The sequence below is a fragment of the Panthera onca genome, chromosome A2, assembly GCF_046562875.1.
Source record: "Panthera onca isolate mPanOnc1 chromosome A2, mPanOnc1 haplotype 2, whole genome shotgun sequence".
NCBI lineage: Eukaryota > Metazoa > Chordata > Mammalia > Carnivora > Felidae > Panthera > Panthera onca.
The window spans coordinates 127,356,304-127,381,775 of NC_138340.1; the positions used below are offsets into that span (position 1 = coordinate 127,356,304).

A 25,472-nucleotide genomic window follows, 5' to 3' on the forward strand; every position below is an offset into this window, starting at 1 on the left:
TCCCTGCTGCCGTAGGAGGCCTGCTCTGAGTTCAACAAAGGCTCATGTTTAAGGGACTAACAAAGCAGGCACATCCAGTCAATGAGAAAATAAAACATTATTTGTTACTTTATAGTTCTAAAAACATACTAAGGTCATCATCATGAGAATATGTGCACTGTGTTGGATTTCCTGACACTTATTTTATGATTGTTTTTTATTTTAATTATATGTGGGGGGGTGGGCACCATGCACAAAGTTCCCGAGGAGCTAGCTGGCCCTAGTCCAGCTTCGGCCAGCCTTCCCCAAGAGCTCTAGTTTATTATACCCTGAGACCACATGTGAAATACTTAATACCAGCACAGGGTCCACAATGACCAATCGTAATGGATGCTGGCCACGACTGGCACACCAGTGAGTCCTGGCTGAAGGCCAGAACCTTGGACACCCAAGCAGCCCAGGAAGGAAAAAGAAGGAGGTGGTGGCTGAGAATGAGATTGTTATGCAACCATTTGTGTCTGACTGTATCAACATCCAGCTCCCCTTTCTCCATGTTGTCCAAGAACTTATTAATACATTTCTGGAAGTCTTGCAAAAAGCTGAATAGACTGTATCTGAGGCTTCCTTACCACTCGCCAGATAAAGAGAACACTAGTTAATCGTTTTTTTTTTTTTAATTTAGAACTTCTACAAAGTAATTTTTGGTTCTTTGTTCCTATGTCCCTGATTCCTATAGTATTTCCTCTCCTTAGAGGCAAAGCAGTACTCAAAAGCACGCATAATCACATCTTAAGAGGTTACTCCTCTCCCTGCTAAAAACTTGGTAAGTGAAAAAGAAGGGAAGCCTTCCTGGGTTTATGAGCTGGTAACAGATCAAATTCTTCCTAGCCAAAAAGCACAGATTCATGCAGCTTGAGAGGGAAGGGACAAACCAGTTAGCAAAGGTTTAGGATTTTACCTTTTATCAAAGCTGACCTCACCTAATGTTCACTGTTTTTTAAGCATTTTTTATCCAAGATCAAAAAGTTGCAAGAAATCTGTGAACCTGTAATTTGCAGCATCTCTTACTTACCCATTAGTTAAAAGTCTCTGATCCCACAGGATGTGGCAGGTCTTACAGGTTTCGAAAAAGGGAAACTGCCAGACCATGTGTCTGTCTGTGAGTGGACAAAGATAAATCACTATAAGCAGATCTTAGTTTAGTGATGAGTAAACAAGGTGGCCTCACACAGTTATGCAAATGAGGGGTGAACTAGTACCACTGACAAGAGGGAGGAGGAGTGACCTTCAGTGACCTGAGCAGGGTTACCCCTCTCCAGTACTCCTTGATAGGCAGAGTAGATCAAGGACGAGAAGGTGGATACATGTGCATAAGGATAGAGGAGCCATCCTCTACCCACAGGAAAAAAGGGATCCAGAATCCCTCTCTTAGGACATTCAATTTAATGAGACTGATGGGTTTGGATTGTTCTGACAGAAAAGGAAACCTAGAGTCTGAAGAGATTAATTAACAGCCCACCAAAGAGGTATTAAAATTACTGCAAACTAAAAACATCAGCACAATCAGCAACCACAGAAAGAAAATTATCTAAACTTCAGCAGAGGCTTCACAAAATACAGCCTACAGTACAGACGAGGCCCCTTACGCCCCACCACCCTCTCTGCCTGGAGAGAGAAGACTAACCCTTAGCACCAGGACAAATGAATTCAGTTGTGCATTAGCATCAAAAAGCCCAACAGAACTTTCCATACTTCCCCACTGAAGCTCTAAACATCTCTTATTTTGTTAAGTTGGTATATAAACCTTTATCTCTGACTATTCGGCAAGTTAATCAATACTGAGTACTCTTGCATGCACATGTAAATAAATCTTTGCTTTTCCCTGTTAATCTATTGTCAGTTAAATGGGCAGGACCCAGACCTTTTGAAGCTAAGTGGGTAGAGAGAAGTTTTCCTCCCAACAGATCCCAAAGACTAGAGGAGTTAGAAGTATAACCCAAGTTCAAAAACAGGATCTGGAGAAAGCTCCCAAAAAATCAGTCATGCTGGAACGGGGAGCCAGCGCTGCAGCAGCTGAGCTCCCGTGTGTGCACTAAAGGGCTGCACCCTTGGAAGGCCAGAGTCAGACCACTCTGTGTGGCCTGTGTAAGAACCTGGACCAGATAACCAGATGAGGCCCATACTTCTGTCTCTTCTGGGCAGCCTGAAGCAGATCTGAAACCTGGACCAGGAAAACCGCGTACTTGTGGACAGTGGCAGAACTGAAGACATGGGGTATTAACCGACTTCCAACTAATGTGTGCAAAAGAATGCTCGGAAAATTGGTATGGAAAATGAAAGAGTAGTAACCAGATTTGGACACCAATATGCACAAACCCACAGAGATAAAGAGAGAGGGGAGAAAAAAAACAAACATCATTTTAAAAATTGTTATTGCCAGAAATAAAAAAGGGGGAAAAAACTAAAATTTACAGATGGTCTTCTATGTAAATATACTTATATCTAACTTACTAAATGCTTGACTCTGCTCACCATAATGGTTCTCCTTCAACATTTCTCTTTTCAGAAAACGGACTTCTATTCAAGCAATCTGAAGATCATTCCTGATAGCTTTTTTCCTCATTCCATACATTCATATTCATTGTCAAGACCAAGAGAACTGAACTCCTAAGTACGTCAGTCTTCTTCCACCTCCACTTTCACCATCATTTTTGCTGGGACTATTGCAGTAGCCTCCTGACACTTCCCTTGCATTGACTTACTCCCCCCTCCACTCCCAATTCCATTCACTACAGAGAATTTTTTAAACGTCTTATCACTTCCTTATTTAGAATCTCTCAAAAGATTCCCATTGCCCCTAGAATCCTTAACAGGATGTTATCTTGCATCATTCTCTCCTCATTCATTAGTTTTCAGCTGCTAAGGTCTTCCTAGAAAGGGTCAGGTTCGATCCGACCTCATGCTCTACCTGGAAAGTAGGAGATGGTCCATAAATATTTGCTGAGTGCTCCTGAAATTAGGTATTTTAAGCTCCATATTACCTATGATAGGATGACTATATGACCCAGTTTTCTCGACAATAATTGTTTAGACTCGGTGAACCAGCATACTGTTTGATAAATTCTCACTTTCACTCTGGGCTGTATGATGAGTTAGATATATAGGCACCCTATCTATAAGGAAGCTGAAATTCAGAGAGGTCAAATATAAAGTCACTTCTCTCTATTTGCACTAGTGATACTCTCTATAAAGTCACTGGGATCACTGAATTGGCAAATGCTGAACTATTGCTCCTAAGGGAAATACACAGTTAGGTTCCTGTGAGCCAACAGCCACATTTTTGTCAGCCAATCTATACACAATTTTGTTCTATATGTGTTTCTGCCTAAAGATATCTTATTTAATATGAACTGTTGATTCGTTAACGTTGAACTCATGGCAGCAACACTGTAACTTCTGCCTGAACAAGCTTATCTAACACGGACATTTTTCTCTTAAGCATGGCACAAACTTTTGCACTTAGAAACACTAGACAGCACTCTGTCATTACGCTTGGAACTAATTTTAAAGAGTGAAATCACAACAAAAGGCATAAAAATGTGAAAAACATGGCACCAAACAGACCATGAAAAGGACATTTGTTTACATCATGAGAGCTGAAACAAGAAGGCAGAGTGTTGCTTTGTTCGACCTCAGCTGGGAATGTGCTCACTGGGCAACTCAGAATTTTCACTGTTCAGTGCATGTTTGTGAATGACTGTAAAAGCACTAGAAGCACTGATTTAGAGTTATAAATACTCACAAGTAGGCAAATTCATAAATATAGAATCCACAAATACTGAGTATTGATTGTAGCTTATTTAAGGTTCTACAGCTGCTGTAGAGTGAGGACAGACCCCAGATAATGTCCAAGTTCACAGCCTTTGTCCATTCATTAGATCAGTACTACCAACAAAAGAACTGCTCTTTCAAAAACAGGGTACCATTACTCTAGGTAGAGTGGTCATAATGAATAAAACCTCGGGATTGCCACTTTATCAGAGTTCCAGTAGAAAGTACAGGGTGAAAGAGGCAAAACTCTTCTTCGTGAAGTGGACAACAGTCTGTATAAAATGAGCCACAAAGCTACACCATCTCTGAACAGTAAAACTGCAAGAACTAGCTACTACTTCTTAAGTGACAATTCATAAGGGAGCCCCAAGTTATTTATAATAACAACAGGTGATTTCGCACTGTGACGTAGGCTCTAAGATTAACAAAAATGTGAGTTTATGCAATTACACATATTTTTAACAGTCAAAGCTTGAACCATCTACAAACCAATGTCCAGGTAAATTTATATGTAGAACATTAGAAATCAAATATTCGTGCCTCCTTCTAGTCTACAGGGGTGGACAGAATCTTTGACAAGTTTCCAGATCACTGTCACTATTCAGGAAATCCCCTATACAGTGAATGTCTCACTTCTTAGTAAATTTTTATGTCCTCTTTTAAAACACATTCAAAACAAGGAGACAAATCTTCAGATTTATGAGCAGTATGAAGTAAATACTTTAAATTGCACATTAGTTTTCTATTCAAGAATTGAAGACTATTTAAGGCTATGTAAGAATCAAGTATAAGAAAAATACCTCCCACTGGTCCACTTAATTTTAACTGGCTCTCTTGGCATGTCAAGACTCACACTGCTCTATTGATACGTGATAATGTTGAAATGTTTTTAGCTAATTGACAAAATATTTAAGGCAATCTCAAATACTTGCCTTATATTTTTAAAAAAGAAGCCTTCTTTCTACCATTAAGAAAACACCAAGGGCACCTGGGTGGTTCAGTCGGTTGGGTGTCTGGCTTTGGCTCAGGTCATGATCTCGCGATTGGCGGGTTTGAGCCCCACATTAGGCTCTGTGCTGACAGCTCTGAGCCTGGAGCCTGATTAGGATTCTGTGTCTCCCTTTCTCTCTGCCCCTCGTCTGATCATGCTCATGCTCGCGCTCTCTCTCTCTCCCTCTCCCTCTCCCTCTCTCTCTCTCAAAAATAAATAAACATTAAAAAAAAAGAAAAAAAGAAAACGCTAGCTTATGGGGTGTTTGAAATTTGGAGGAAAATACACTCCTAAACTCAATTTAGGGTTCAAATTTGAACTAATTGGAGACTTAGAAAAAACCCCAGTAGGAATATGAAATATACTCTTTGCCCAGATTCCTCTGATACTAACATCTTATCACAGTAGCTTTATCTCTTTTTCTTGTATTATTTCAAAAGAGTGAAGGAGTTCAGAGTATACCACCCCCAAAATGTGCTGGTCTAGCATCAGGATTACTGTGGGCTGAAGGCAATTTTTAAAAAGGGCATACATGGGATGAGCTTTCTGCCCTCTGCCAATCTGCCTGACAACAGAACACAAAATCCCCCATAAAGGTGTCCCCTGCTTTCCATACCAGGATGAAGACAACCTTATCACCTAATATGAGATGGCACCAAGATGTAACTGCATAAACAAGCCTTACTAAATTAACCCTTATCTTCCAGTTGCCCCACATATTTATCTTCCCATAGTTTGCTACCCTTGAAAACCTAAAACCCTTTTCCTTTGACTTTATCACTTCTTTGAAACTTACTGTTCTTTTGTTAAGATGCTATAAAGCCCAAGTTCTAACCACCCCTTTGAGTTACCCAACACTGAGTTTCTCCTATGTGTATGCATGCTGCAATAAACTTCTGTTTGTTTTTCTCTCATTATTTCATCTTTTGTCAGTCTAATGTGCAGAGCCCCAGCCGGAGAACCTAGGAGGATAGAGGAAAAAGAGCTTTTCCTCCTCTGGCACTATCTATGAGAAAGTTGCAAATGTGATGCTCCTTTATCCTAAATGCTTTAATGTGCATGTCTAGAGATCAAGAACATTCACTTACATAATCACAGCACAATTATCAAAATCAGGAAGTTAAAATTGATACAACACTATTATATAATCTACAAGCCTTATTCAACTTTCACTAATTGCCCCAATAATTAAAAGACCAGAGTTTGTTTCCCTGGTCTAGGAGTTAATCCAGGATGACTTATAGCATTGAGTTACGTAGCTCTTTGGTCTCTTTCAATCTAGGAGAGTTCTTCAGTCTTTATTTGTCTTTGTGACATTGACATTTTTGAAAGGTAAGGTAAAATATACAAAAGTTATTTTGTAGAACGTCCCATTATTTGGGTTTTCCTAATGTTTCTTTGAAATGAGACTCTTGATATGGATTTTTGGCAGAAATATAACAGGAGTGGTATCATACCTCATATCAGGAGGCACATGCAGTTGGTTTATCCCATTGATGAGGGAGGGTATCAACTTTGAGTACTTGGTTAAGATTGTATCTGTCCAGTGAGTTCATGAGTTTTTACTTACCCTTTGTTACATAGCATCTAACACAAAAATTTTGAAACACTTCACAAATGAATCTACATAGACATTTTTTGTTATATTTTCAGTTTTTATTTGATGGCTCATCTTTGTTTTCTACCTATCTCTTTTATTACCAAGTACAATGTTTCTACTACTTTCCCTTTTTATCTTATAACATGTTACAGGAAAAGTGTAAAACCACCTCCCAAAGGCCACCACATTGGGGATTAGACTTCAACACACGAATTTTGGATGGACACAAACACTTAGTCCATAACAGACATTCAATTACTTACACTCAAACGAGATGAAGTGATACACATGCAAATAAAAAGTGCCAGTCATTAGAAAAGATACAATACTTACCAACAAGAGGGATCACAATAATTAGATTATAGGAAAACTGGAAATTCTCCATTTGTTTGTCAGGAAAACACTAAATTCTAGATCTACTCAATAACTTGCCTCAAAAATTTGACCCCTACAAATTACTTCCATTACTGTAACCTGTAATAAAACTAACAAGGGTTGCACACAAGAAAAGACAGCAATACAAAAGAACACAAATTTGTTTGAATTTATGGTCTTGTTAAAATAACACTGCAGCTATCATATTTTAAAATATACAGATTTGACAAAGTGTAAAAAGTTTACATTCTGTACTTTGTTTTGATGTTCTAAGCATAGCCAACACTGCCTAGGAATTGGTTTACTACTTTTCTGGGAGCAAATGAATAAACCTCCTTGGACAGTGCCTGAAAATATACCTCTTAGTGGGCCTCCTTGGGACTCTGGGATTTGGCTGACAATGGTCAATAAATTCTCCAGAGTGATACATTTAGTACACAGATCAGATCATGTCACTCCCCTGCCCAAAACTTTGCATCCCATCACACTTAGAAAACATTCAAAGCCATATGCGTAGTCTGTCGGCCTCTATGGTCTGGCTCCACTCCTCTCTGCACTTCTGTCCCTGTCCAGTCCACTCCACTGGCCCTGCTGTTCTCCAGCACACCAAACACAAAGCTCTCCTCTGCCTAGAACATCCCCCCCAACCAAACTGCTCTGTGACTTTCTCCCTCTCTTTACTCAGGCTCCAACATTGTCTCGTTGGGGAAACCTGCTTTAATCCCTAACCAAAACAATGTCCTGTCCTTCCCACCTGCCTCCTCTATATTATTTTCTTATTACTGCTCGTCAAAGTCTGACATTATGTCAGGTATTTGTTTACATGTTTATTTTCTGGATTCTTCACTAGAAAAGAAGCTTCAAGTGAACATGAGTGTTTCATTCATGCCAATATCCCATCTAGAAGAGAGCCTGGCACACACTGACATGTGTGAATGAAGCACTGAATGAGTGCTTGGATTTCTACATGACAAAATGCATGCATGCCTGCACCCATACATGCATGCATACATACAGACTATGAAGGGTGGCAAGTCTGTCCTTGCATTAGAGTAATCTGTAGACCTTTGAAACACCAAACACCAGCTCTGACCCCTGGAGATCTGGATTCAACAGGCATTCCCAAGGTTAATTCTGATTCAGAGCCAGGAGCCAGAAAGCTCTCACAAGAGAGTGGGCTACCTATTAACCTAAGATCAGGCTTGTCTTCAATTTGGGGATTTCTGGGTAGTATTTCAGATGCTGTGCTTTAGCTGCCTGTTCTTGGCTAAGAATGACTTCACCTATAAAAGCAGTGACTGCAGCCCACAGTGGTATGGGCCACAGTGACCTCATCCTCGGCCCAGAGCCCACTTCCTTAAGGAATAAACACACTCTCTTAACCAATGTTTTTTTTATTTGTGAAGAAAGGGTGTGCATACCAAGAATGCAGGTTTCCTTTGTTTTGAATGTTGTGATTGTTATGAGCAGGCAGTTGGAGAGGGAGGGAGGAATAAGGAAGAGTAATGAAGGGATAGGTTTGGATAAAGGACAGAAGATTACAGGGACAGATTGTTCTTGCCTTGGAAGACTCACTGAGAACAGGATCACAGGGTCTCCTGAACATGTTCACCAAGAGTCCTCAATGCTTATCTCTCAGACCCTGAATTCAATACTGCTCACTGAACTCTCATGATACAGACTAAACGTCTGTGTCCCCAGAATCCCTATGTTGAAACCTAATCCCCAGTGTGATGGTATTTGGGGGGGTAAGGGTGGTCTTTGGGATGTCATTAAATCATGAAAGTGGAGCCCTCATGAATGGGATTAGTGCCCTTATAAAAGGAACCCTAGAGAGCTCCCTTGGCCCCTCCACCATGTGAGGATACAGCAAGAAGATGAACCAGGAAATGGGCTCTCATCAGACACGAATGGACACCTTGATCTTAGACTTCCCAGTCTCCAAACTCTGAAAAATAGGTTTGTGTTGTTTAAAACCCACCAAGTCTATCATATTCTGTTACAGAACTCTGACCTCACTAAGATACCTTACAGCAGCCTTACTGGATAATCATAATCCCTACTGTATAAATGAGTAAGCCATGGTATAGAGCCACTAAGTGACTCTTACACAGTCACGGTAGGTAAGTGGAAGATCCAGGGTTCAAACCCAGCTCTTTGGCTTCAACAAGGGACCCACTATCCCCTGCTGAATTTTGGTTGGTGCTTCCATCACCCAGCCCCCAACCCCCCCTGACATACACTCAGCCCTTGCTGCCTTCAGTAATTCCTAACCCTGCTTGTACCTTAGAATCACCTGGAGAACTTTTAAAGGAAATACTTGAGCTCTATACTCTAATATGGTACAGACTCTATAGTCTCAAGTCTAATATTTGAGACTATAATTAATTGGCCCAGGGTGGGGCCTGGCCATTAGTATTTTTTTGACTTCCTGGATAATTCCATTGTATAAAACTAGAGTTAGGAACCAGTGTTCCAGGTCAATGGGAAGAAGGTGCATGCCCTAGTGGAAGTACCACACACAGCATATATAAAGAATGAACCGGGACACCTGGGTGGTTCAGTCAGTTAAGCGTCCAACTTTAGCTCAGGTCACAATGTCACAGTTTGTGAGTTCGAGCCCCAGGTCGGGCTCTGTGCTGACGGCTCAGAGCCTGAAGCCTGCCTCGGATTCTGTGTCTCCCTCTCTCTCTGCCCCTTCCCTGTGCGCTCTCTGTCTCTCTCAAAAATAAATAAGTATTTTTTAAAAATTAAAAAAAAAAAAAAAGAATGAACCCACAATACAGAAAAGATCAGAGAAGAGCTTGGCTGAGAAGCTTCTAGAACTAGGAATGTGGTTCTAGCCCACCCTGAAAACAAGCCTGAGATACTGAGCCCAAGTCTAAAATGGCAATGTTTGCTAGGGCTGCCATAACAAAGTACCACAAACTGAGTGGGCTCAGCAGCAAAAATGTGTTGTCTCACAGTTTTGGAGCGAGAAGTCTGAGATTAAGTGTGGGTAGAACCATGCTCCCTCTGAACGTGCTTAGGAAAGATCTATCCCAGGCCTTTCTCCTAGCTTCTGGTAGTTCCTTGGCTTGTGACAACATAACTCCATCTTCACATGGCACTGTCCTACGGTATGTATGTGTCTATGTCCAAATTCCCCCTTTATTAATCGCCCTGGTCATAATAGATTAGGGGCTCACCCTACTCCCATATGACCTCATCTTAACTAACTACATCTAAAGGACTTTATTGCCAAATAAGGTCGCATTCTGAGGTACTGGGGGCAAGGGGAAGACTCTAAGATATCTCTTCCGGGATGGACACAATTTTAACACATAACAGACAGGCAGAGCCAAATTTTGAGGCAGTGTTCCCTAGGCATGCACTTAGGAGCAGATACCTGTGCCAGATGTCTACTCCACTCACTGTCCTGACAATTTACAATGTGCATATATAAATGTTAAAGGCCCAGAAAAGTCCTTCAGTAAAGCAATCTGTTAGCTTTGTTTATCCCAGTGTCTCTCAAATTTGACCATAAAACCCTTTCCACATCACATCTATTAACCACCTTTGGAACACAGTTTAGGAAACACCATAACTATCTAAGTATGGATTAGCCATGATGAATTAAAGCCTCTCACGAGGACACAAGTGTCAACACCAAGGAGTGGACAATCTGATATGGAGCAGCGGGTCTCTCCTTGAGAAAACACCAACAGAAACTAAAAACAAAAGATGAATTATCATGAATTGCCATTTTTTACAGTACTGTAATAAACAATCCCGAGTCATATTCTACAATCCATGAGGCCAATTTTTTGTAATATGATCATTGATTTCGCAGAATGACAACATTTCAGCCCTCTAGGAAGCTGAGTTTGGGGTACAGGGATATTGTAATTTGAGGTAGGCCATATTGTAGCTGGAGAAACTTAATGTCATCCCAGCTCCCCATCAATATCAAGCTGCTGCCTAGAACTAAATGGAAGTTGAAGAAAGTAACTTTTGCCTTCTTTACCTCTTTCCCCCATCAGAAATCCATTCTGTACATAACATAGCACCTTATTTTTTTTTTATTTTTAAATTTTTTTAATGTTTATTTTTGAGAGAGAGAGCACACATGCATGAGTGGGGGAGGGGCAGAGAGAGAGGGAGACACAAAATCAGGCTCCAGCTGACTCCAGACTCCAGGCTCCAGGCTCTAAGCGGTCAGCCCAGAGCTGGACGCCTTGAATTCATGAACCCATGAATTCATTATGAGATCATGACCTGAGCTGAAGTCAGATGCTCAACCGACTGAGCCACCCAGGTGCCCCTCTAGCACCTCATATATACAGAGGAGACCACACAAAACACAGATGCCACCTAAGGAACGCAAAGTACATCCTGGATTGGAACAAAAACTTTGGAAAAGGCTACCTTAAGTAGCACACAAATAATCCAACACACAGTGTGGCTTCTAAACATAAAACCATGTAATTTACATACTTCTGAAGCAGGATTAGCTCAAACAGTTCCTTGAACATAGGGGAACCATGGGCCATTTCAAAACTGAAAGGCTTACGTTTTTCAGGTTTTCTCTTTTGAGCAAACTAGACTTTCTAAACTTTTAATTCAAGAGAGAAATTACAATGCAACACCAAAGCAGTCCTTTCCTCAGCAGCAAATTAGAGAGGGCTAATTTGTGGGCACAGCCATGCCCTGTTATCAGTACCTTGTCACTTTAATTTAGCACAACCAAAACCTCACCATTCCTTTCATTTTTTACTTCTCCACATAGAATTTTAGCCTTCACGCTGGGTTTCAAAGAGTCCAAAATAAAACCAGCCCACATTAAGCAAAACAGCCACATAAGACCTTTCCTTTATGTGTGGAGAAAAAGACTTTCAAAGTTCAGAAGGAGGATTTTTTTTAAAGCACTACATAGTCTTGGTAATGTTTTTAAAGATCTATTTTAAAATGTTGAGATTTTTTTTCCTCCATTGTGCTGACGTGCATGTGGACAGACACGTGGATTTCCTCCAACAGAAGCAACAAAGCTGTTACTTGAAATCTATACACTTTGATCCACTGCTAAAACATAGCTATGCAAGCACCTTAAAGATCCATGAATTGTCAAAGCTGGAAGACATACCTTCCATCCTCCTGCCCTGTGGAGCATTAACGGGCAAAAATGACAGCCTGGGCGCAGGGGACGTGCTAGTCTCCAGATCCTCAATATCCTGCTCTTACAACAGCGACTCTAGTCATCCTTCAGCCAGAGGAAATAGACTGTCAAGAGTTGCAGAAGAAACGAATGCTACCGCGTCAAGCTATGGGTGTGCATAAAGCATTAAGTGCAAGTGCCCCCCCAAATCCTTTATTAACTCTCTGGCACATGCTACCTTCATTAGGGAGAGCCGCTCTCTGAAACAAAAATTAATTACTGTAAACAGAAAATACCTGTTTCCCACAGCCTCACAGGTGTTCCTCGGCTTCCAAAATCTGATAGCCTTCACCATCTCCACCTGCCTTTCTTAACCTCTTGAAATTCCGAGCAGATTCCCCAGCACTTCCCTCCACCCCCAACCCCCGGCAAGGAGCAAAAAGCCTTAAGTATATATATATATATATATATATATATATATATATATATATATATATATATATATATATCACCTGCGCTCTCGTTCCGCAAATCATTTGGTTAGAAATATTAGTAACGGGGGATGGCTATATATTGGCCACCACAGTGGCAAGTTGTAAAAATGCACCATAGGCACGGAAATGTAGGCTCTTTGCAAACTCAAACGGTAATTGGAATTCTGAGCTAGTGCCCCGCCGTAAATTGGTACCTTGCAGCTGTCACTGGGAGTAAAAAGTCTGCCTCTTGACTGAGCAGGGACCCGAAGCCCATTCCAGGGAACATTTCCTTATACAACTGTCAGCCTCACCACGTGCAAGGAGAGGGCTCAGTTTCACATCAAGCCCACGCCCCCTCACCGCTGAGGGGAATGCCTGGCAGAGCTGGAAAGGGCAGAGCTCTTTCCATCAAATAGGAATCCTGACTGACAGAGGCACAGCTTAGTAGGGTACCCCAAGGATCACATTTCTTGTTACAGCCTGCCTTTATTTTATTATTATTCTCTGACTCCCAGATGCAAGGAGGCCCAGGGATGGAATGAAAGTGAAAGTTATAGGTCCCTGAGCAGACTACAGTCCTACCTGCTCTGAATAGCATGTTTCAGGTGATTTGATTCTATTCCTTTCTCTGGTCCGCAGAGTTTGATAACTCATCACAGCCCCTGACTTGGTAGATAAATAAATAAATAAATAAATAAATAAATAAATAAATAAATAAGAAAAAAAGAAAAAAAAAATCACACATATAGCAAAGACTAATTCCAGAATTCATGTGGGGCTTGCAGTGTTACTTTGTTTGCAAATGGAAACCAAGTCTGCTCCTTGAGTCTTGCAGACACTCACCACCCTCCAGTCTATTGTGTCTGTTCACCAGATCCCAAGAGCTCTTCAGGAGTACACAGAGGGTCAAGCTAGGGCTCAGCAGCTGACCTGGTGACCACGTAGATGCTGCTTCCCCATCCCCAACTGAACCTGGGGTTCAATTTCCACGTCATGGAAGATGCCAAATCAGGCATGTTCTGGTTATCATTTATTAAGGCATTTGTATGAAGGGCCTTATCATTGCATGGGCAAAGGAGAAAACAAAATATAAAATCACACTAAATTGAGGACCCTTAAGTTGGACTAGTGTGGGCCAGTCCATATGTGTATATGCTCTTCCTTTGCAAAAATCAAAACAACCTTCTAACTATCCTTTGAAGAAGGATACGGAGTTCGTGCCTGAAAGCACGCAGCCCTTCATCACTCACGGAAGGACCCAGACCCTTTTGTCTGGTCTCTAACTGATGAGCCAGACAGAACCATAGCTTCTTTCTGCAGGCTGACTTACATTTCAGATTTTAGGCAACTCTTCAAAAAACAGGTTGTGGCACTCAAGAGCCTCAAGTTTTGGGTCTCCTGTGACACCCCCCAGGAAACAAATGGCTTTTACATACAGAGCCATTTGGAACCTTAAGTTCCAGGGCTAAGTACCTGGGGGTCGTGAAGTGCCCTAGCAGAGACTTGACCACCTGTGTGAGTAACAACAGAAAACCTCAAGAGGCTGGGGGGGGGGGGGGGCGCGGGGATGCCAGGAAGTCTCACTCCTGAGAGAGTGCTACTCAGCCGTGGAAAGAGAGCTAGAATCACCAGCCAGCCCCACATAGACTTTGCACCAAAAAGCTGAATACCTTTGGTTCACAGCAGAGGGCACACTGTTCTCAAAAGGGAGAAATACCTATTTTGGCTAAATCTCTGAAACCTGGGGAAGTTCAAGAACTCTAGAGATAACAAGATATTCCAAGAAGGTAAGCCTTTTTTTTTTTAAGTCTTTCTTTCCTTTTACATGGCTCCAGACTTAAAAAAAAAATAAATAGAAAAAGGGAAGTTGCTTCTCTAGAGCGTAGCCTCTCTCTACCCCAAGTTCCCACGTGGCCAGTAGTGGCCAACGAGGACCTCTAAAGGAACTCAAATAAAGTGAACAAATAAACTCAACCCAGGAGTCAACACAGAATCAGAGACATGCAAAGACATTCAAGAGTCAACAACCTGCCTGACACTAATTCCCTATTTAAAGCAAGAACACATCAGTCAGAGGCAGAGAGGTGGCCAACCATGGAAGCAGACAAAAATAGGAGTCTAAGAAGCCACCCAGCTCCGCCCAAGGGAGTACAAGCCCCACGGCCAATTCACGCCTCCACATGCCATTGTCAAGTGTGATGTTCCCATGCAGGATGGAGGAGTCAGGCTCCCCTCACAGGACACCTCTGGACACTAATTCCACTGGCTAGCTCTCCTCACTGTGATTCCTTGTTTACCTCGCACTCTCCTGCTTACCACCAAGCTTGCCTTGAAGTTTGCTATACAGAGGAAATCTGCTCATCAAAGAGTGCCAGTGGTCTGGCACTTACACATCTCACAGTAAATCATCAACTTGGCATCTTACTAGAAGCCTGCCAATTGCACCTGTCCCTGGGAGGTAGCCCTGCTCTGCTGGAGCTGCCAGTCTGTCTTTTGAGCCTGTTTTCAGGTAAGGCGACCTGCTGAGGACTGGAGAGGTGGCGGGGGCGGTGGGGGGGCAGGGATGACACAGGATCCATGTTTGCTCTCCACCAGGCCCCTCAACTTCACCCTTGGCTCACAATTCAGCTCAAGGAAAACGAAGCCCCTCTTCTGCACAATTCCCTCACCATAAATACACCGAGAATCACATCTCATAAGGACAACCTGTCCATGGGGACAAGTCCAAGTTTGTTTATTGACGTTTTTGCTTTAAAATTTTTATTTTGAAGCAATATCAAGTTTACAAAAAAAAATTGCAATTTTAATACAAAGAACCTTCTTTCTTAACCTCCTGAAAGTAACTTGACAACCCAAAGATGCACCACTCACTGATACCTGAGTGTGCATTTCCCACAACAATAACATTCTCCTCCATAACCACAACACAACCATTAACATCAGGAAATTAACATATAATACATATTACATTTGCTCCTTGCACCCCATTCAAATTTCACCAAATGTCCCAATAATGTACTTTATAGCAAAAGGATCCAGTTCAGAATCACAGGGTTCTTTTAATTGTGAATGTCTTTTTGGTCTTCATCCTAAAACACCTCCCCCCTCTAAGTCTTTCCTTGATTTTTCTGACCTTGACTTCTTTTTTTAAATTACAGACTGTTTATTTTGTATAAAGTCCATCAGATTGGCTTTGTCTGATGCTTCCTGTGATTATAGAGTCAGATTATGAGTTTTTGGCAGGAAAATCACGGAAAAGTGAAGCTGCATCCTTTTCCTTGCACGTTACCAGGTGGTATAGGATTCTGATTTGTCCCATTGCTGGTGATGTTCATTTCCACACACACACACACCCAGCTTGTGTGTGTGTGTGTGTGTGTGCATGCTCAAATCCCCTCATGTCTATGAAGACTGGCTTGCCTATTTCAAAGACAGACCGACCTGGGGGAGGGGGCTTGGGCATATCTTGGTTTGTACTCTCTCTGCTCCACCGTTCCTGTCTCCTCCTTGGAGAGAACTGTAGTAATAGTGATAGTAATGACATCTGAGTTATACAGACACATTTCTAGAGATGGGATAAAGTAGAAGAAAAGAAAGAAGAGATGATATGCTTTTGTGAACACCTTAGGTCTTTCTCACACAAATATTCCAGAGCTAAATAAAAGTTAGTTGCATTAACTTTTTCTTGCCAGAAAGGTCCCATTTCACTCATTCATCCAAGCCACCAACATTTATGGGGAGCTCCTCCCTGTTAAGCACAGAGACACCAATGTATAACGGACACTGCCCTGCCCCCAGAACACAGCATGGTCTCTTACAGAAAGGTTATAAATAAAAAGCTACAGTGCAGTATTGAGAAGGAGATGCTTGACCCCATCCAGGTTGAGAGGGAAGCAGTCCAGGACAAATGGCTGGCTCAACACAGTCTGCAGGTTCTGCTTGAAAGCAGATGTAAACAGATTCCAGATGAGACTGTGAGCAAAGGTGAACTACAGGAGAAGGGAGGACTGGAGAACAAGGTGGACCGGGGCTGAGGCAAAAAGGGCTTGGATGCTCAGCAAGGGTGTGTAAGCCATGGGAAGCCACTAAAGGATTCGAAGCCAACTGGCAAGATCTTACGGACATTTTTGCAACAATGCGAGGAACCCATCTACAGAGGGGAGGAAGCAGGGCACAGAGGGAAGGACTTAGGTTAGTAGACCATTGCAGCCATCTTCAGACCAGAGGCTGAAGACAGTTGTTAATCTAGGTCAGGAACAGTGGGAAGGAAACAGAAGCCAGATTCTTTAGAAACACAGGATGCAGTATCCATGGGATTTCGCAGGTGTGTGAGAAGTGCAGGAGAGAACAGTATCGGGAGTGTCCAGAGGGCTTCTGGATTAAATGGATAGGAGCGGGGGTGCCTGTAATCAGGATGCAGAATGTAACAACAGTAGGTGTTGCTGACTCAGCACTTCCAGACACAAAAACCAATTTCCCAACCTCCAATCTGGAACCCCACTGAAGTTATACGCAACCTGGTTAGTAGAGTATTTCAAGGACAGAGTCTGCTGCTACGGATGGATACCATGGCATGCTGAGTTTCAGGCCTAGTACTTTAATTATATTTAAGTTCCTAACGTTACCTGCTGCAGTGATTACTGTGGGCATAGCTGAGAGTAGTTTTACAGGGAGAGTGAGAAGGAGAGAGAGATGTTTTAAGACTTGCTCACCCTTGCCTCTCTCACTACCACCTACCACTTATGTCTCCCTAATCATTTCCAGTAATCCTGGGCCTGAAGCAGCATATTGTTGATTTAATTTCATAGCACATCCCTCATATGTTTATTTTTAAGTAAAGTGAATTATAACCAATTTTGTTTTGAGAACTTTATGAGATCCACAAGAAAAACTTAAAACACCACACGGTATTAAAAGGCTAAGCTTTGGAACTGGACATTTGCATAGTGAAAGATGAAATCCCAGTGTTTGGCTAGATCTAGAAGCAATCACAGTTCTTCTCTCCCAATGCTTTTTTTGTCTCTTATTTAATGTTTTATTTATTTATTTGAAAGAGAGAGAGTGCGCGTGCACAAGCGTCAGAGGGGCAGGAAGAGAGGGAGACACAGACTCCAAAGCAGGCTCCCAGCTCTGAGCTGTCAGAGCAGAGCCCAACTGGGAGATGGAACTCAGGAACTGTGACATCATGACCTGAGCCGAAGTCGGATGCTTAACGAACTCAGCCACCCAGGCACCCCACCTCTCCCAACATTTTGTTTTGTTAATGTAAAAACAAGCACCTCTGCTACTTCTTCTAAACCACTTCTCTATATATACCCAGTAAGTAAATATTCAGGTCTGAGGTAGGAGATAGGGACTTTCCAAGTCAAATCCATCTGATTCAACCATTGCATAGATATTCTGCACACTTTAATTTTGCCCTATGGGGAGAAAAAACACAATAGTATCATGGTTATTTTGTAGGTGATCTCAAACTTTTTTCCTTCACCTATTTCTTCCTTTCATTTATCCATATTCTCTTACGCACCGTACTAGGTCACACTTGTCACTGCTCTTCTCAGTGAGAAGCACATGACTTCTCGTGGTAACATGGCGAAGCTGACCTTGATTCATATAAACCTGGGCTCACCGGGTGCCTCTACATTACACCCACCTGAACACTCTTAAGCCTATTTCTTCCTGAGTACAATTAGAGACGATGATAAGCTCACCTAAGAGGATTTATGTGAAGATTAAGTTGCATTATTCGTGTTACAAGGATTCTCTCCTTGACCAAATTTTAATCAGCCTCCTCTGAGTCCCCTGCTCAATAAAGCCTCTCCATGAGCTTCCACCTCTGACCCTGCAGAATCCAATTTTAACAAGAATCCTGCTAAAATCAGTTTAAGAGAAAATTCCCACCCTCAATATCTGACCAAATTCCTCATCCACCATTACCCCCCAGGTGATAAATGATCACCCTGGTCTGCCTTCAGCAAGAATCCTGTTGTGTCAGTTTCACAAGAATCCCCTGTTCTTGATGTTTCCTCTTAGTAATTTTCTCTCTCTGACCCTCTCCCTGATCCTTGGCTATAAATCTCCACTTTCCTTTGTGGCATTCGGAATTGAGCCCAGTCCTCTTTTTCCCCTATTGCAATAGTTCCTGTAATATCAGTTTTCCTGTTTTAACTAATGTCCAGCTCTGGGTCTTTCTGACACATGTGAAAGCCTCTTATGTTGTTCCTAGTGTGAATCAATTTTCAAAACATTAAAAATATGATCCTTATACAAACACAAAATGAATACCTATTAAAGATGTATTTAATTCAAAGAGAAAACCGACAGGATAGAAAAGTTGTTTCAGAGGGTTCTAGGAGAGGAGACATATTTATATATAGTCCCTGAAAGAAGCATTCCAAAATAAGATTTTTAATGCCTTGCAGGGCAGCAAAGTTATATTTTGGGGGATAATCTTTTCTTGTGGACAAGAATCATTTGCATTGCACCATTTCCTATAGGTATTAATCTACCCTCAAAGACTTGTAAAATACCTTAACCGACAATAAAAAGTAAGTCCAAGAAAAGCAAAGAAAGGCAATACACCTAGAGAATCAGATAATCCTTAGGTGGGGCCAATAAGCTAGCATGATTTTGAAGGAACACACAGCCATCCTCTTGCCTACTGGCCTATTTTCAAGTTTAAAGTATAGGATGTATATTTTTCCTTTATACTAGAATATCATATGTGTTCAACAAATCTTGGCCAGAAACCAATTATTTTAAGAATGCTATATAAAAAACCCTAGAGGGCTCAGGCAAAAAAGTAATTAAGAGGAAAATTCATAGCATTGATTGCTTTCACTGAACAAGAAAAGGGGGAAAATAAAAGATGACTGCATCATGTTATGAGGATTATTAACCTAAATCTGATAGCTAAGCCCTAAGAAAGACAGATGAGTACAGACTGAAGATGGGAATTTTCATTGGAAAGAAACTGGCTGGATATATAAAATTGGGCATAGTCTTAAACTCTACTGAATAAGGTAGAATATCCGCAAAATATATAATCAATTGAATTTTAATTTACTTATATATTAAGACAAGAAATAAACTAAGACCCAATAGAAGGTCAAAACACCTTTTTTATAGCCTCTCACAGTATAAACTTTCCTCATTTCTTCTTTAACTTTTCTATCCCTTTGAATAGCAATGCTTAAAATACTTCATGCTCAAAACAGGAAGGGTCAGTTTTCAAAGGCTGAGAAAACTGAAAGAAGGTTCAAGCTCACCTTTGAATCAATATGTCAGGAACACATAGGGGTAAAAGGAATGACTGTAAGAGGCATCTGTAAGACAGCTCCATTCGGTAGCACACACACACTAACAGGGGCATGGACAGCATGTTCATGAAGACACAGCTGGAATGCCTCAGGTCCATTTACCAGTGATTTCCCTTTGAGCAGTGCCTATAACCTCTCTGAGCCTCAATTGTTTCATCAATGTGGCCAATGACACACATTTCACCAGGACTGTAGTGAGCATTAAATGAGCTCACGTTCATACAAACTCTAGCACAGCCCCTGAGGCCCAACAGATACTAGTAAATACGTCCTATTTTTTCCTGCCCCCAGGGTCACTTTTTAAAAAGATGTGTAAACACATGAAAAGCAGGAAAGGGTTTTTGAATTCTATTCTCAAGTGCCCTGAAAAGTAGGGAGGTTAATATCTCTTTCATTTTTATTTTCCCTTCCTATCTCTAGTACTTTAAAGTTTCTTTCACATGAAAACTCAATTGTATATTCATTTAAATGTAAGCATTTAATTAATCATCACAAGTCCTTTCTTCTAAAGCTCTTTTCACTGCTTAATACGAGAAACGGGATAAGGAAACTCAGGTAGGAATCAGAAAGGGACTGACTTCACCAACTTTATTTATCTTCCTTCTCTGTTTCCAGTATTTTATTTACCTCCTGTCATATGATTCCTGGATACTTGAAACAAACAAAGCAAACAAAATAAAACAAACAAACAAACAAACAAAAAACCCTTTGCTAAGTAAGGAAACCAAAGGGCAAAAATTTCCTCCCCAGGGAATGATAAAGAAAGGCCAGGGATCAGAAGAGAGCACAGGCTTCTGTGTATAGCTGCTATTGTCACAGTCTCACCTTCTTCCATTAATCCTACTTGGAAAATGGAAAGAAAAGATGACCTGAACTGTGGCACTGTGATACTACTTCTTCCTAGACTTAGTCTCCTGATAGACCTGTTAAACAGGTCTGTGCCCAGTGTATAAGTCCCTCCCCTCACTACTTCCCAGGGCCCCCACCCCCAACCCCACAGGCACAGAAAAGCTTCCTGTTTCTGGCAGCTCTCTGGGAAACACCACCCTCAGTTTAAGACTCTGACCTCCTAAAAAGATCATTCCCCACCTTCCTGGCATGTTCCAACCCAGAACTGATTTTCCATTTCAGATGTACTGAATTACTAGAGGAAGCCAGCTTCATTAATGCTAAAGTTCAATGGGACAAGGAGCAGACCCTTCATAGGTACCCTCACCAACCTAACAAGGCAACTGTCTAACATCTGCCCCTGAGGCCCTCCAGTCCAGATACCATGTTCTGCCACTTGGCTGGACAAAGACCTTCAGCCTCCAGCTGGGCTTCTGCTCTCCCATCTGGAACCCACCTCAATCCATTGCAGGTTCTGGTTCCTCCTTGATCTGTCTTGCTGGATATCACTAGCCCACCCATGCTCTGCCAGAACATGACTATGAGGGCTGGGATCATGCTCTTTATTGAACTCACTCAACAAACTTCTTGAGGGAAAGGAGAGCGGGAGGAGAATGATTCTCTCCCAAGACTTGGGGGTTGGAGGGGGGGCGGGGGAGGTGTGTGTCAGGCAATTTTTTTGCATGTCAATCTCAATTTTTATGTAGACATTATCAGCCAGTGGGTCCTCACTGGAGGAACCACCAGTGTGTTTTTCACCAGGGCCTGAACCCACTCTTAGAAGGCCCTGTGAAGAGTTATGCCATGCCAGCACATCATGCCCTCCACTTTGGCCCCAGTGCCAGCCCATTGCAGGCAAAGAAGGGGATCCCAAGGACTGTGACTATGAGCCACTGTGAAAGTGTATGGGAAAGGAGGAAAGGCTGAAGTTTTTATCGTTTTTTTTCCAGTAGACAAACACTCACCACCACCCCCACCTTTGGACAACGCATGACTGTGCCATCAGTCATAAGAATAAGCTGAGTGACTACGTTGGGGGAATTTTATAAATCCACAGAAGCTGGAAGCAGTGTTATCAGGAGTACCCTTTGTCCAACATCTTCAGCAGATTTTCACATGTCCTGGAAGGACATATCTCCTCTACAATTCTCAATCCTCAGTTTGCTGCAACATAAAATGGGGATAATACTGTAACCCCCATACTACATGCCAGCATAAGCTCTCTTTTCCCTAGGACTGTTACGAGGAGGAAACATCTTTAAATGCGCAAATTATTTGGCACCAAAAACAAAAGTGTTCCCCAAAATTAGTAAGTCTGAGAAATGCCAATTATTTTGGAAGGGCAGAGCCACTGATTTAGTGGCAAATCTTCAGTCTTCTGGGAAGACTTCATCTCCAGTTCTGCCACCACTTCTTGGCTATTTAATATGGCACAAGTCTGGTATTTCACGGTGTTCCACTGCAAAATGAGAGAACACATCTACTTTGGAGGGAGTTATGCATTGTAAATGAGATGACACTTGTCACCATGAAACATCAGATAGCTTGCGCTCACGTACAACTGAGGCCCTTTGTCTTTCACACAGCAGGATTTCCGTATTTAAATACTGTACCAGTAAGACCAGAAAGACACAAGCTGCCCAAGATCAGGGGGGCATCCCAGGCTGGTATCAGCTGCCAGCACCAGCATGCTGTCCATATATCACAGTGTGCTGCATGGACCGTGAAGCCACCGGAGTTATTTCCAAAAAAAGAAAAAGAAAGAAAGAAAAGAAAAAGGAAAAAGAAAGCAAAACAAAAACAAAAATATGTCAGCTTCACTCACCAGCAGATTCACACATTGCTCCTTAGGGAGCACACACCTAGTTTTGGGGTTTTTTTTGTATTTTATATTCCATAAAATTTCATAAAATCACTTCAGGGCATAAATGCTGATTACAAAGCACCTTAACTGAAATATATTTTAATGGCCCACAACATTTTCCAGAACACACACACACACACACACACACACACAAACATAACTACATCAAATATAAAATGCCCATCTGAAAGGCCACAAATTTCACATAAATATAGACAGGAGTTAGAAGAGAACACAAATCATCGTTTTTTTGCTCCAGGACATTAGATATTTACGTTTGAAAAGACTAAGAAATATCAAATTTTTAACTTTTCAGAGGTAACACTCAAGACTGCTGACCATCTTATCTTCCACCTCCAAACCACCTCCTTGTCAAGGAAGAAGTAAGATTTAAACCACTTTCGAAATGGCAAAGTCCTCTTCCTTCAGGACAGAGAACAAAACCAGTTTCCTTTCAGCCGGCGCACAACATGTGCATTTGGTAAAGCTTTTGAGACAAAGTTCTAAGGATTTTACAAAGCACTTAGGGAACGAATAGCCTTGTTTCACCTTGGTCCAAAAATCTGACTCTTAGAATTGAAAGAGACATTCACCATCATCCAACCCAGGATGCTTTCACACTGAATTTTGGCTGCAAAAGCCTTATTCAAAGGAAACCCTCCGGGAGCCCTAACCTGTAAGGAAGCTGGAAGTAGGCTTGTCCAGGAAGAAGTGGGAAGGCAGAACCCGGCTCAGTCTACCCCCATCCATTTCCCAGCAGAAAGCACCCTAAGCTCATCTCCAGAAGCTTGGGGCTCATGGAAACACAGTTGGAAAATGAGTGAACACCCCAACCCTCATACAACAGAAGAAGGACACTGAGGCCAAAAAAGCTGACAAGTAGCAACAGTCCATTGGGCAAATGGAGGAGGCCTGGTCAAACATTAGAGGGGCTCAAAACAGCCACTTCCTGGCCTCCAAGCAGCTGGAGTGACTCTATCACCCATTTGAGGCCAATAAGGCATCAGAAGAAATCTGCTAACAGTCGCTTTTCTGATGACAGAGACAAAGTAAGAAGATAACTAGTGGTGTTTCTTTTTCCTCCTTATTCTTGTTGAGCCTGTGAGGACATGACGCCTAGTGTTACAACAGCCATCTTCACATTATGAAGTGCAAGCAGAAGACAAAAGGCCAACATGCATGGATGAGCAAAAGAGGAGAAACGAGCTTGAGCTATTTAATGAATCTGAAGCCACTTGCTCCTGACTTTGGTTAAGTAAACAATAAATGTCCTTATAGTAAAAGGCATTATTCATCAAGTCTTCTGCTCTTGTATCCTATCGAATCCACTTCTCCAGTTACTTCAGAATCAGTGCGCGGCACCTTAAGTAGCATCTGCATTTCTCCACAAATTACCTCTATGTTCTATTTCCAAACTAAAGTCATGTGGAAAGTTAAAAGGCAAGGAGGAATGGTACAGCCATCTAGGAAGACAGTTTGGTGCTTTCTTACAAAGCTAAACACTTAGTCTTACCATACAACCCAGCAATTGTGCTGGAGCTATAAAGGCATGAAATGACGTGGATGAGTCTTAAAGGCGTAATTCTAGGTGAAGGAGGCCAGTCTGAAAAGGCTATAGACTATTTGATTTCAACTATGTGACATGCTGGAAAAGACAAAACTATAGGAACAATAAAAAGATCAGATCAGAGGTCGCCAGAGGTTTGGAGGCTGGGGGGAGCAGGCGTGAGGATGGGAGCAGTAAGGAACAGGAGAAGGACAGGAGATTTGGGGGGGCAGTGAAACGATTCTGTACGAGACTATAATGGTGGATACATGACATTATGCACTTGTCAAGACCCACGGAACTGTGCAAAACAAAGACTAAATCTTAATGTAAACTATAGATATAATGAATAATAATGTATAAATATTGATTCATTAATTTTTTTTTCAATGTACCACACTAATACAACATGTTGATAACAGGAAAAACTGTACAGAAAAGGGAATGTATATTGGAACACTCTGTCCTATCTGCTCAACTTTTCTGTAAATCTAAAACTGTTCTAAAAAAAATAAAGTCTATTAATAGAAAAAAAAAGAAAAAGAAAAAGAAAAAGGGAGGAGGGGATGGGAGGGGAAAAAATCCCTCATATTGTAAGTTTTCTTGTCAAATCAGTACAGAAACTCACTCGATGTAAAGAGGGCATGGAAAGGTTTGAACCAGCACCTTCTGTCCTCTTTTCCACAAACCACCTCCCCCTAATCCTACCAAGAGAGACCCGTGACCTGCACCCTAAGCGGGTCCTCTCTTTCATCTTCCAATTACTCCACGTGCTGCAGGATGCTCCTGCACATGCCCAGTGCTCTCCAGCGGGACATGCCAGTATTTCCAGTGGTGCTCATGCTCTCTGCTCATCTCTGCCACTCCCTCCGTTTTCCAGGGCATCCCCAGGGTTCCCATGTCATTTTTACCTGCGATAATGACATCTCTGGGGGGAAAGAAAGCATCCTTCAAATGCTTCTCTGCATTAATGGAAGTAACAATCTAGTAAATAATAAATCCCTCAGGCCCTCCAGGGAACCCCTTTCCACAGGGGTTCTCCTTTACCCAAGTTGAAAGCAGTGTTCAAATGCTCCCCAGCTGCAGAGCCCAGAACCCGAACCACTGTTGAGATGTAACTTCTCTGTGGAAATGGAGCAGTTTCTGAATTCAGTAATAAAAAAAAAAAAAAAAAATGGGGCAGGGGGGCGGGGTGGGGAGTCTCACACTCCAGTCCCAAATGTTTCCTGGATATTTTCTTCCATGGTTTTCTCTGGGGGTCTGGAAGGCAGACTTCAAATCTTAGTTCTAAATAGACTGAGGCTGTAGCTGGATAATTGTTACTTGATGACAAAATAAAATCTCTAGTTAAAAAAAAAATCAGTGATTGCTTGGGTCAAATCTCTTTCCCTCTTTTTTTTTTCCCTTTTCTGAATAAAATGCAAGTAGGCACATGATCAGCATCCTCACTAAAAGTGTGGACTCTATGA

The 25,472-nt window shown here is 41.8% G+C and overlaps 1 protein-coding gene across 4 annotated transcripts in view; it reads right to left on the reverse strand.

The window, feature by feature from the left end:
* The window catches only part of ELMO1 (engulfment and cell motility 1), a 545,925-nt gene that overhangs the window by 466,031 nt on the left and 54,422 nt on the right, over positions 1–25,472 (reverse strand). The window lies entirely within an intron of this gene.